Source organism: Lepisosteus oculatus, chromosome 8 (assembly GCF_040954835.1).
Source record: "Lepisosteus oculatus isolate fLepOcu1 chromosome 8, fLepOcu1.hap2, whole genome shotgun sequence".
NCBI lineage: Eukaryota > Metazoa > Chordata > Actinopteri > Semionotiformes > Lepisosteidae > Lepisosteus > Lepisosteus oculatus.
In genome coordinates, this window is record NC_090703.1 from 1,485,694 (window position 1) to 1,498,581 (window position 12,888).

At 37.2% G+C, this 12,888-nt stretch overlaps 1 long non-coding RNA gene across 2 annotated transcripts; it reads left to right on the top strand.

The window, feature by feature from the left end:
- Positions 1-1,098: 1,098 nt before the first annotated feature.
- LOC138241001 (uncharacterized) lies at positions 1,099-12,788 on the top strand. 2 transcript variants are annotated; one of them, XR_011190179.1, is made up of 4 exons: positions 1,099-1,677; positions 3,126-3,187; positions 4,868-4,948; positions 11,429-12,788. It is a non-coding gene; the product is annotated as an uncharacterized lncRNA (long non-coding RNA). The 2 variants fall into 2 exon arrangements; XR_011190178.1 differs by lacking the exon at positions 11,429-12,788 and adding an exon at positions 7,811-10,075.
- Positions 12,789-12,888: the final 100 nt, after the last annotated feature.

The following is a 12,888-nucleotide window of genomic DNA, read 5'->3' on the forward strand; positions in this document are numbered from 1 at the left end:
AAATGGTAATTCTGTGTTTTTTATATCAGACCAAGTGGTCACATGTAACTACTGAATAGCAGGGGGCCCAGTATTGAGCCTTGGGGAACACCTGAAGTTCTGGGACCAAAATTGAGCCATTCAAGTCTGAAGTCATAAACTCCAAAAGTACTCTCAAGATGGAAGTGTAAAATGTAATTATTAACAGTGTCAAAAGAAGCATTTAGGTCTAGGAAAATTAGGATAGATAAAGAACATGAATCAGCTGCCATAAGTAGATTTTTCAGAAGACCTTACAAAACGTATTGGACAGTGCCTTACCAGGACAAGGTTTAGATACAGCTGTCCGTATTTGATCTGAGACATTTCCCCTCCCAAGCTTCTAGACATCTATGTAGATAAGATTCCTCCATGTCACATAGTTCCAATCTCAACTTAACTTATATACAGTAGCTACCTACATACCAGCTGCTCTGTGCATTTGTACAAACACAATGACGACATTGTCGTAACTTGCTTACATGGCACAGCTAGAGACAAGAAAACAACACCTGGCTCCCTTGTATGCATCAGAAAGTGGTTCCTATTTCACTCCTGCATCATCTGCTTGTACTGCTCTATACTTCCGCATTACGCTCAAATAACCTTGTGTCATTCACATTCTCTCATTTGTTTCACACTAATATTTTGGCTACAAATCTGCTTTGTTCCAGTGGAACTGCTGTGGAACTGACTTGCTGTTAGCTTAACACTTTGAATTCTGCATCAGTGTTTTTGGGGATTCTTTCTGTGGGGTCCGATGAAGCCATTAAGGTGCAGCAGCCAATTCCCTCAGTCAGCCAAGCTACTGCAAATATACTCTGCATATTTCATCCCTATCTTGCTTTTATTAGGATCTAATTGAACTACTGGGTTAAACTACATGGTCTTCAAAAACCCAGTGATTATAATAAGTGAAAATTATTGAAAATAACCTATGAGTTCAACATTTTTCTTTTCTCATTTATTATAGCTTACTTTTTTCTTCACCAAGTTCAACACTATATTTTCCCAGTGTTCAGTACTGCACCTGTGCAAGTCAGACTTTAACAATCATATTAATATTATATAGTGTAGCATCTCTACAAATGTCTTTGTATTGTAGTTGGCAGACCTGCTCTGCAAGCCAGTACTGGAAGGAATTGTTACTAATTGATCTGAACTCATTCACTGCCCCTTTGGTACAGTATACAGTATCTGTATGGGCACATTTACTTTATCACATACCTAAAGTAGATAGGTGCCTTACTTACTCAAGGTACAAAAGCCTCAGCTGCTAAACTGACTAGTGGTCATCTATGGAAATAATAACCCTTTTTGTGAGCTTATTCCTGCTCTATGTCATGTGTTGACTTTGGAGACTTATGAATAAATCTGCCTGCTACATATTGTCTAGCAGCACCTGAAGGTGCAGCAGGTAGGATTTCCATCCTTCAAACTGGATCATGACTGAAATGTCCTGTAAACCAGAAGGCAGTGAGCTATAATGGTACAATCCAGTCACAATTCCACAGAAACAGTTTTCTCTTTGGCAGAGTCAGCTAACAGAATCTGCCAGCAGCCCTTCTTGAGGTCCAGGGCTGTGAGCTTTATGGAGGACCCAGGTGGTTGATGAGCTCATCCACTTGCAGTAAGCATCAAAACGTGGAAACCATTGAGGTGATGAAAACCTTTGCACATTCTCTTAGACCAGTTGGGTAACTGAGACCAGAGCTGTGAGGCTAGAACATAGACTGAAACTCCTCAATTACTTCGAGCTTCTCCACTTCTGCCTGAAGCACCCATCTTGTAACTGCGGGCACCTACCATGAGGCACCCTCACCACTGCCCCAGGAGGAGTAAAACTGTCATGTAATGAAACAGCATTCATTCTTCCAGGAAAGTTAGACTGTTAAACTGATGTTATCAATTCATTTGCATCATTAGGGCTGGCTTGTCTGTGGCTCTGGGCACACACACTCCTAAGTAACAGATCAAGGACTCCCGTCTGATAGTTGTGGAAATGACAGACAAAATGCCATGGAAAACCAACATTTGTAGACTAGTGCCTTAGTCTTTGTCTATTTTTTTCTCATGACAGGCTGCTGTTCATCAGCTTAAGGAATACATGTTTCTACAAGTATTGACCCACACTTGAGTACAAAGATTCTCTTAGATGAAATGCACTTTAACTTTATTTTCTTTCATGCACTTTGCTTTCTATTGAGAGGACAACTGGTCTGCCCTGGAGGAGCAAACCTTTTCTATCTCCACGTACACATTCTCACAATCTATTTTAATTCTGCTGTATTCTTCAATGTACAGTATCCTCAATCATTAGAAATTTTAACGAATTCAATTTCTGACAAATTGCATGTGTTCAGTTAAGTCAGGTTAACAATTCCAAATGAGGTATTAAATTAGTTGTATAGAGGCAACATCTTAAGCGCTATTGAAGTTGCACTTCATAAGCTACTTTGTGTCTTTAATATGTGTAGCTGAAGTGTGAGAATAATACTAATTAAACAGTTTGATACTGGAATATACTGGCACTCAAGGCAGTTCTAATTATTTCCTTTAAAAAAGGAAAAAGAAACATTTTAAAGTGGATTGTGTCATGAAATTCGAAGTACAATATTACAATGTTCCTGAAATGCCAAATTGTAATTCTCTGTAACATATTTATTCTCCCTCATGCAGAGTGTCCTGAATTGTTTTAGACGTACTAGCATCAGCATATTTTTCTTTTACTTTCTTGTTTTTAAACAATTTTGCTAGCTTTTATACAGCATACAGTGCACTGAGAGCTGAGGTGGAACGTTTTATACAACAGTTTAAAGAGAATGTGTTATTGTTCGTGTTTTCAATGAAACACTTTCAGCTTTTCTGAGTGTCTTCAGGGTGTGCCTAGATTTCTGTCAAGAGTCTTTCTTATGTTGTGTACTTTACAAAAATCTTAAATAATGACCTTGGAGGAGAATTGGGAGTATGTCCTTTACTGCAACACAAGGCATTAAAAGAAAGTAAAGACAGAGTACTTGGATGTCGCTGACATCTGACAAAAGTCTATTATTTAATTCATTATCAGCATTGTCTATCCTTTGCAGTTGACTATGATTGTCTTCCAGGAACCCGAAGGTGACTGATAAGACCCATATGGGATCTATACAATCTCTGGCAGATGGAGCAGGTATTGTCTCTGGAGATATGAGGTTGTGTCCTGTGCAATCTAGTTATGATGGGCTCTCTTCAACAGTCTCACTTTTCTTCCTCTTTTTGACATCTTTGCATCTCAAAGTACTGCATCTCAAATTATGGTCAAAGTCCATAATTTCCCAGGAGTTGATACTGATTTTGCTCTAGTTTGCTTTTACCAAATATTTTAAATAATTCTGTTGTCCCGAAGTGGCTCAGCTGGGAGAAGGGAACCTTCTTTAGGAGTTTGGAGTCTGACATCCCCAACAGAGCTGATAGTGTATGGTCACAGCTTCAATACCTGTAGTGTCTGCTTGTGAGAAAACACTGGAGCTGATGTATCTGTCCTCCCACTTGACATAATACTGTCCTCAGAAGATTGGTGATGTGACTCTACTATATTATCCTTGTTTCAGCCTAGTCTTCTTGTCTTTTAATTGGCAATGCAAACTCACAAACTGGAACCAGTACAGGCTCTGGGACATTATTGACATTTATCATCAGTTACTTTTTAAAAGACAATTGCTTCAAAACTAACAGCACTGTTCATAACATTGACATATTTTATTTATTGCTTTTAGAAAAAATCAAGTCACTTTTTCAAAAGCATAATGTTATCTTATCTTTATTTTTATGCTAGTTAAAAAAATACTTTTTCAGAAGCAATTAATACTGATAGTTGTGTTGAATTATTGTTTCTAGGAGCTTAATAAATAATGAGTGGGACACATTAATTTCATTAGTTTTATCAAAGTAGTGTATAAATAAAATTAGTTATTCCTGTCAAAATTGTCAAATTAACTCTAATATGTTATGCTCAGATGATAGTTATTGTTAATTATTTTTGTTCATCATTTAGCTTACAGATAGTTTAGAGCTCACAATTTGAGTTTGTAAAATAAACAAAAAGTACTAGCTAAGTCTTTCAGTGGATGATGATAAATTATTTTTAAGGAAATATAGCTTTCTTTTATGGCCTTGAATCAGTACTTGCAATAATCTGAGGGCCTAGATATGAATATTACAATTCCCATCAAACAGTTTCGGCACAGATAAACTGGCACTGTTGCACATTAGTGGACAGTCCTGCTCTTCCCTTGCAATGAATCACTCTGATCCTAGTGAAGCAGAGTATCATTGGACCAAAACAGCAAAACTACAGCTGCGAAAGAAGTAAATGCGATGCTGCCCTCTAGTTTAAAACTGCCAAGCAGTAACATAGAATCATTAAAAGAAGATAATACATGTTTTGCAAAATTTGAGAATCAGAATTATCAGTTTGGTGGTCAATTTAATTTAAAACCAACAATATCTGGTGGCTATCCAACTACTTTGTAGAGGTTGTTTTTCACCTCAGTATTTGTAGTTTGAGAAAAAAAATTGCAATCAAATAGAATTTCATAAATTTACATAAGGATCTGTGACAAAATGTTAAACACAGACATTTAATCTAGAACTTAAATGATTATATTGTATGCTTATTCAGGAAGACTAGTTGGTGGTACTCTTCCTTCAGGACAACATTTCCTTGACTAATGCCAGAGTCACACAAGGAGACCAGAGACACTGTGCTGAAGAGACACCTTCCTTTTGAAGAGAAGTTAATTCAAGATCCTGAGTCTCCATAGTTCTTCTTTTATTCAACTGGTGAAGCAATTTTTCACTTCTCTGCCAGTCTGCAGACTTCTCTTCAGTTGTGGGACTGCTGGTGCAGAATGGCTGCTGTGTGTCACCCAGGTGGGGCTGCAACTAAGTGGTGAGTAAAGTGGATCCCCTCCTGTATGTTAGTGTTTTGGGTTCCTTTGGGATGAAATGCAATAAACGATTGGAATTATTTATTGTGCCGCTAGGGGTGGGGGGAGGGTTATTAAAAATATAATTAAATTGCAGTACGGTAATGATAAAATGTTTAAATCTTCCAGTATACAGCAACATTGAAAAAGGAAAGCAAGTTGCTGGAATCAGGCAGTGGTGTGGTTTTTATACAAGAAATAAAAAATAATAATCTGGAGAAAATGTGCTTGAACATATTTTCATTCCTCACAAATGTCAATTTGCTGTTTGAAAATTTTAAAGAAAATCCCATTAAGCACATTGCCAGTTGCCTCCCACTACCAGTTAAAATGATCCATGTCACCACAAGCCATAAAACCAGCAACTTTAATTATAACAGGGAACTTTTGACTGAACTGCTGTGCTTGTCTTTCTGCATTTTCCTCCTTGTCTGAGAACCCAGTGACATTTTTCCTGTAGATCCCAGTCAGAGATAAATGTGCCAGTTAAGTATCCATTAGTCTGTGCCATCCCCTTTGAGTCTGAAATCTGCTCAGATTAAAGTTACACTGCTTTCCCAGCCAAGCCAGCTTCCTTACACTGCACTACAGTAAGTGTTCACAATAGTTCATCAAGACTTTCACTGCAGTATCCAAAGATCACAGCACAGTAAAAGCCTGGTCTGTGTTGCAGTATTCATAAAGGCACTTGGATATACCAGCAGAGCACACTAACCGACTAGTATTGTCTAACGAAACATCAGCACATCAGAGGACTAAGGCCTGGAATTCACTGATAGCTGTCGTAATTGGAAAAGAACAAGTAAAGATGTCCTCAAAAGTGCTCCCACAATACATGGGGGGTCCCCAGAAATATGTTATTATCCAAAGGCACCTCCCTCTATAACTCAAATGAGGAAAGCACTGTACTTAATATCAACTTACATAACCCCTGCAATCAGTATTATTTTGTGGCCTTGCTTTACAGTCTTAATTATATTTTGGTAAATATTTGTAATAAGCATTGTGGAGACTCCAGTGGCAGAACAATAAATCTAAAAAAAATCATAATGTACATGTAAACAGACATTGTAGAAAGGAACAAAAATGCTACACATAAAGTAAAACAGAATGTAAAGCTGAGATGCGTAAAGCTGAGACTTATGAGATGCGTAATAATGCAGATACACTTATAACACACATAATACACTCGCTTATAACACGAACAAAGTACAGACAAATTTCTAAAAACACACATAAGGTGCTCATAACACACACAAATGACACGCACACATTAACACACTGTTGATGTTTATATATAAAGCAGGATGATTCCTGTAGTGTCTCTCAGACATCCTGTTTATCTCTTCGCTACCACTTCGCTGAGCCTTACCGTTAAAGACACTAAAGCGCTGTCCGCTGAAGAGCTCTCAGAGCCATTAGGGGGCGTCCTGTTGCCTTCCTTTACCATTCATTGAGATAAAATACTAATATGAGTTAGCAGTATGAGGTAGCCAAAGAGCGCCAAAAACAAACACATTTTAAATATTTGCAGTCTGGATTCAACATAATTAATACAAATTTAATTGCATTTCTAAATCCAGACCTTGATTTCATAGCTGTAAGAAAATATACAAGCTGAATCCTGTATCAGCGCACCAGTTGTGATAAAGTAAGATGAGCGAGATCTCACTATAGAGTGACTGAAAAAAATCCACTTTGACATGGAAAAGGATCATCTGCACTGATGGAGCTCTCTGTGCAATGATTGACTGAACAGGGATCTTCTCCAATGGTGTTATCAATAGTAGTGGTAAATCCTTTAACATACAACAACTGGATAAATGATAGTCCCTTGTGTTGCATTTTCATTGTTTTTTTAAAGTGCCAAGCATTGCACTTTCCTCTGACTTACTGTGTTTTCTCATATGGTCTACTGTACCAGAAACAAATTAACCCAAAAATAATGAAATGCAATTAAAACAAATACGATTTCAGCACTTTGACAATCTGTGTATTTTAAATGATTTCACATACAATAATTTCGGATGAAGTCTTGATGTTCCTCTCATTTTCACAGAAAGGTGTCGCGAGAGGCCAGTCAATATCTAACAGCGTGCAAGCTTTATCTGCAAAATCGAGAAATTCATGCACAAATGCGGTATGCGCATGTCATAGGTAGAACTCATTACAGGAATGAGAATAAAAAAATGAAAAAATGCAAAAAAAACACAGGAAATTACTGCACTCCTCTGCAATTATTTCCACCTGTCCCCACCCACTGCCCTGGGTAGACCCTTACACTGACGTCCTGCACCGAAACTCCACGTCAAAACGAGCCACAAGTCTTCCTGCCAGAGCCTTCGTACTGGAGTTCAGTTAAATAAGGACTGAATAAGAATAAGCTGAGGTACAAAGGGGTGCATACTCCCAGCTACACCTGCACACGTCCATGAAACAAAACCTGATCTTGAATGGTTCCTGATCTTGAATGCTCTTGGGACCTTATCAGGTGGGATCACTGAATTATATCACATGTAGATATCACTGCAGAAGTACAATTTCTTTATCTTAAAATTGATTCAAATTCAAATACTGCCCTACAGAGTAAAACAATCTCACATCTTTATGGTTCTGAAATGCTCTGTATCCTTAAAATATTTTCTTACTGCATGTATGAATTATTAATTAGAAAACCACATGAAAATATCTTAAAATGGACTAGAGGAACTCCATCAAGATCCCTTTGTCCAATCACCTGTTTTAAAGTAGTTCACCTTTTTAGGGTTTTCACAATGAAGTAACTTGAAAAGATGTAGTTTATATCCATCCATCTTCCGATACAGGGTCGAGTGGGGGCCAAAGACTGTCCTGGCACGCAACAGACGCAAGGAGAGCACTCCCTGGATCGCACATCAGTCTACCGCAGGGCACACACAGACATAACACACACACACTCACACCAGGGCCAATTTTCCCAGGAGCCAATTCACCACCCAGCATGTGTTTGAAACCAGAGCACCTAGAGAAAACCCACGCGAACACGGGGAGAACATGCAAACTCCACACAGACAGCATCCTAGGGCCCCATCCAGCAAAGGATTTACAATTAAATTATTAATTACAATAAATTATAAATACCAAATCATAGAGTTCTTCAGGTCCACAGTCCTGTTTCAATTTAGGATGCCCAGTAATTGTAGAAAAAAAAAATGTAATGCCTGTGATGGTCAGATTTGGTCTTGATCTCTTTTCATTCAGGGAACTGAAGAGGTGTTACAATTCTTTATCGATATTACTTTTTCAAGCTTTTCAAAATCTGCTCAACTTTAGTAAACATGATGGTGCAGTAAAACTTAAAGATGGTTTCATGAAGGATTTACAGTGCAAAATAGAAAGAAATGTACTCACAAATAAGCTCTATTAATTTACATATTAAATACATAATATTTTTTAAAGGAGATCACAAGTGCCATAGTGTTACATTGAGAACTGTACTAAATGGATATCCAATAAGTACTCAACAGACAAAAAGGTGTATTGAATACTGTACAGTATATGCTTCATGAGTCACAGCGGGTTTTAATTGTGCCAAAATTGCATACCACTGCTTATTCCGTATTATTGTGAGACCTGAATAGGCATTTGAATGTGACAAACTATTGATTGTGCCAAAATGGCCAATTTGTATCAGAAAAGTAATTTGAGGAATCAAAAAACTTACTGATTTCAATTTTAAATTGTGAAATTTTGTGTAAACTGTTTATGGTACCAGATTATTAACTGCTGCCATTTAATGGCAGGTACAGTAGCAATTTCCCTGTAAAATAGAAATACTGTATATATTCAGTTGTAATTTAACAACCAAACCATCTATACAGTGTTAAAAAAGAAATTGAAGCATTGTTTTTTATGTCATGTTTTGAATGCGTTGGGTATAAGTGCAGTACTTCCTTTCCTCTACACCAGTGTAAAGTGCACGTCTTATAGTTCCGCATTTTCAACCAAGCAAGGATACAACATACAAGCTTCTAAGTCAGGTTCATGATATCATGCTTTTGTCTTTGTTTTTCTGCTATTAAGTCCATTCAACTTGTTTTCAAATAAAGTGGAAATAACACACAAAGTGTATTGAAAAATGCGGAGGGGACTGTGTTGTAATATTACAAAGTGTATTCTTATATTTACAGTAATAGTGAAACTCACACAAGTGAAGCAGATGATTTAAAGACTTTTTTCTTCAGAATATGTTGTCCCTGCTCATCAAGTGCATCTGTATGTGAGTCAGTGTGTAGCACAAACCATTGTGTTTCCATGTCGAGAAGTCTGACAACGCCACTTGTTAAAATATGATGCAGTTTTGTTTTCCCAGAAGACAGCTTAGGAAGACAGTGCTGGGATGGTGTGTGCGGCAGTGAAATTAAAAGTTTTTGTCATTGCGACACCTAGCTCCCAGTAAAGGAAGGAACAAAACCAAAAAGAAACAATGATAGAAATAAAACTTTTACATTCTTCCTTTAAAGTACCACATCTTTTACTGAAGTTGCCCATTTCTACAGGTTAAGTATGTGGGAAATGATTAACAGGAAAGGGACTTTCCCCACAAATGATAAATGGGTACATAAAAGATGACAGCTTGCAGGTTTCTTGTAAATTTCTAGCCTTTTTTGGTTATCTCTGATGTGCGCGTCATTTCGGGTTATATTTCAAACGCACAATATCCTTTCTGTGAAGTGCAAATTGACCAAACTGGTATCTGAGTTAATGCAAAGTGTCAGTGCTTCAGGAAAAGGGCTGGGGGCCATTTGACTACCCTGTCTGATGAGTTTTCACAGTCAGGGGGTGTTTGAATTTTATACTGGCTTGAAAGCTTTAATTTAATTTGCACAGTGGTTCAGGGAATAAACACCAGTTCTAAATTAATTTCCAGTTTTGATCATTTTTAAAATTAGCTTGTGTTTCCAGAATTGATTTTCTTGATCAGAGGAGTTGCCTGTGCCTCTGGCTAAATTAATATATTGTGCTGTAAACATTAATACAACAACGAAATGTACGTACAGGGATTTTTAAAGGGAAAGTCTTATACTTTTATTTCTTGTAGACACATTTATGACCATTTACAATAAAGACAATACATGCAAAAGAGTGTCAATAGATAATAAATACAGATTCTAAACTGTTTTTTTTTATTTTGACAATAAAACCTACGATCTATTTCACCTTTGAGATTTATTGATTAGAAACACTGTGCTAAGCATTAGACAAGTATGTTCAGCCACACTTTTTGTTTATATATATATTATACTTGAAAGTCAAAATGAATGACTGCGTGGATATAGTAACACATTTTATTGTAAGTATATTTCATAAAACAATGTTAAAAACACTTTAGAAGAAACTACCAAAATGTGCAGATATGCCCTGTACAGCTATATTACGCTTGCTGCAGAACTTTATCCTGACATGCTTCAAATGCTGAAGCTGGTCATAAAATAAGAACAGAGATTCAGGATTTATAGGGAAAGTTAGTCATAGCACTACTGTGTATCTGGGTGCTTACACATAACACTTCAGCATGTATTCATTGACAGTTGCAGCACATAGAGAATACATTACTTAATGAATATTTCTCAATTAACTAGCTATTCTGCAAGTCTGTGCTTCCAGTATGTTCACAGGTGCACCAGAAGTAATCGATGGTGAATAGTGTGCCAGCCTTTCAATAGTATAGAGATAGTAATCATGATAGAGTATGATAAAAACTTATTCTGGATATTTTCTGTAAGATAATCAATTGCAGTGCTATGGTGTGGATAAAGACCACAAAAAGCATTTCGCATGTATTTTATGCAGGGAAACATTTACAAACTGCTTCAGCATGTTTGGACTGTTAAGGTGTAAACTAGCAGTTAGGTGACATACATTTTTTGTACAGAAACCACATACACACCTGTGCTTTGCAGCTTCTGCAAGACAGAGCATCATTAACTGCCTTGTTTGTGGAACTAAGTGGAAATAGTAAGTAGAACTTGAAAAAAAACAAAGTTGTTTATCTGAACATTTGTTAAGATATTTTCAAATTCTTGTGTTTCATGGAAAGAGTCAGGAGTATCAGAAGTACAATGTGAAAAATGGCATGGTTCCTGAGGTGGACACAGAGATGGACACTGAGGTGTCCACTGTCCTTATTCCACCTCTTCAGCTGAAAGGTGTATTGAAACAATTTGCAAGAGGATAAGTTAATGATTTCTGACTGCAGGCAAATGCTTGTGTCCTCGTGTAAGAAGACTTCCTGGCCTACTAACAACCAGTAAAGGTCATTGCGCAGGGGGGGGGTAACTGAAACTTTTAGCTGATACATAGACAACTGCCCTAACTGCCACAGATGTCACCTTTTCTGATGTGAAAAATATGAAAATGATTGTGACAGTCAAAAGAAAAAAAAAAACAATTTATCTTTACAGTAAAGGACCTGGGGCTCTAACCACATGCTTACCTCTGGTACCGGCGAGATGAAGGCGAGTAGTGTGGTTTTTCTGTTTTGTACTTCATTGCGCTAGCCAAACCCCACTCAGGAAAAGGGCGCTTGTTTTCGTGCCGTTATCTCTTCACACTATCCAGCTGCTCATGTTGAATCTCACTTTGTGACATAAACACCTGTTAGCCTTCTCCAAAGAGTCTGATTCTCAGAGCCTCTGCAAGCAGACCTCTCAGCTTCAGCCTGCTTGATGTACAGTATGTCTGCCCATGCATACTGTATAGAGATTTTACTGTTATAGTACTGTAAGATCATCCACATGAGTGTGTTTCAGAGGACTGATTACTCCTATGAGTACCATATTTTATTGCTCTAATATTTTTCTCAGTCTAAAACCTTGTATGTTAATAATTACATCCATAATAAAACAAGCAAAGGAATAAAGCCGGCTTAATAGTTGTACTATATTTTTAAAATAGATAAAGACCTTTTTGCGCGGCAGGATAAGAAAGTCAATAGGTTTAGAATTCTTTGCTGTATGATGTAGTTTAGAAATCACTGCGAGTAAGGCCCAATTTGAATGTGGAAGGTAATGGCCGAAGGTACATTCATCACTAAAAAGATAATTCTGTCATTAAATAGTGATGTGTTAGTCTGAGTCCTTGAACTCGTTGTACAGGAGCTTGTACGCTGGGTCTTCCCTGTTCCAATGAGAAGAAGCCCTTGGAGAGGCTCCATGACATTGAAGGTTTCTCTGCCGATGGAGGGCATTGCTTTTCATGAAGGGCATTGCTGGGAAAAAAAACTGGTATCCAAGGGGTGGAGGGGGATGTGGAACAATATCTGTGGTACTTTTTTACATCTTTACCTCTGGATTCTGCAGCTCATGCCTGCACGTCACGTTATTGTTCAGCTTCATGTAGAGGTCATCTGCTCTGTAGCACCATGATAATACTATATATGCAACATGTAGATAAAGAGTTGATTTAATCCACAGAAAGTTTATCCTTATGTTCTCTGGTCATGAACAAAAATGTAACAATCTACTACACACTACAATTTCATATGGGTTTGGGCTCAGAAGGGAAATTCATTCACATTTATAAAAAGGTAAAAATTGAGCTAAACAAACCTACCAAAAAACAGTACATTTCCAACACAAGGATTATTCTAACAGAAAAATGTAAGTTTGCAGAAATATTTATTTTCTTCTATTGTCTTATTAATGAAATTGGTCATCTTGTAGTTAGTACTAAATTCATAATAAGACAAACCTCACAGAATTAAAAAAACAACAGTATTAGAAGCACTTTGGACATATACTAGTCTGTACAATAACTAGCAAAACTTATTTGACATTACACATGAAATTTTGTGGAGGTATTCATACAGATTAAGTAAAGATCACAGCTGTTGATTTTTTACAGTCTTGTCTGTGTTCATTAT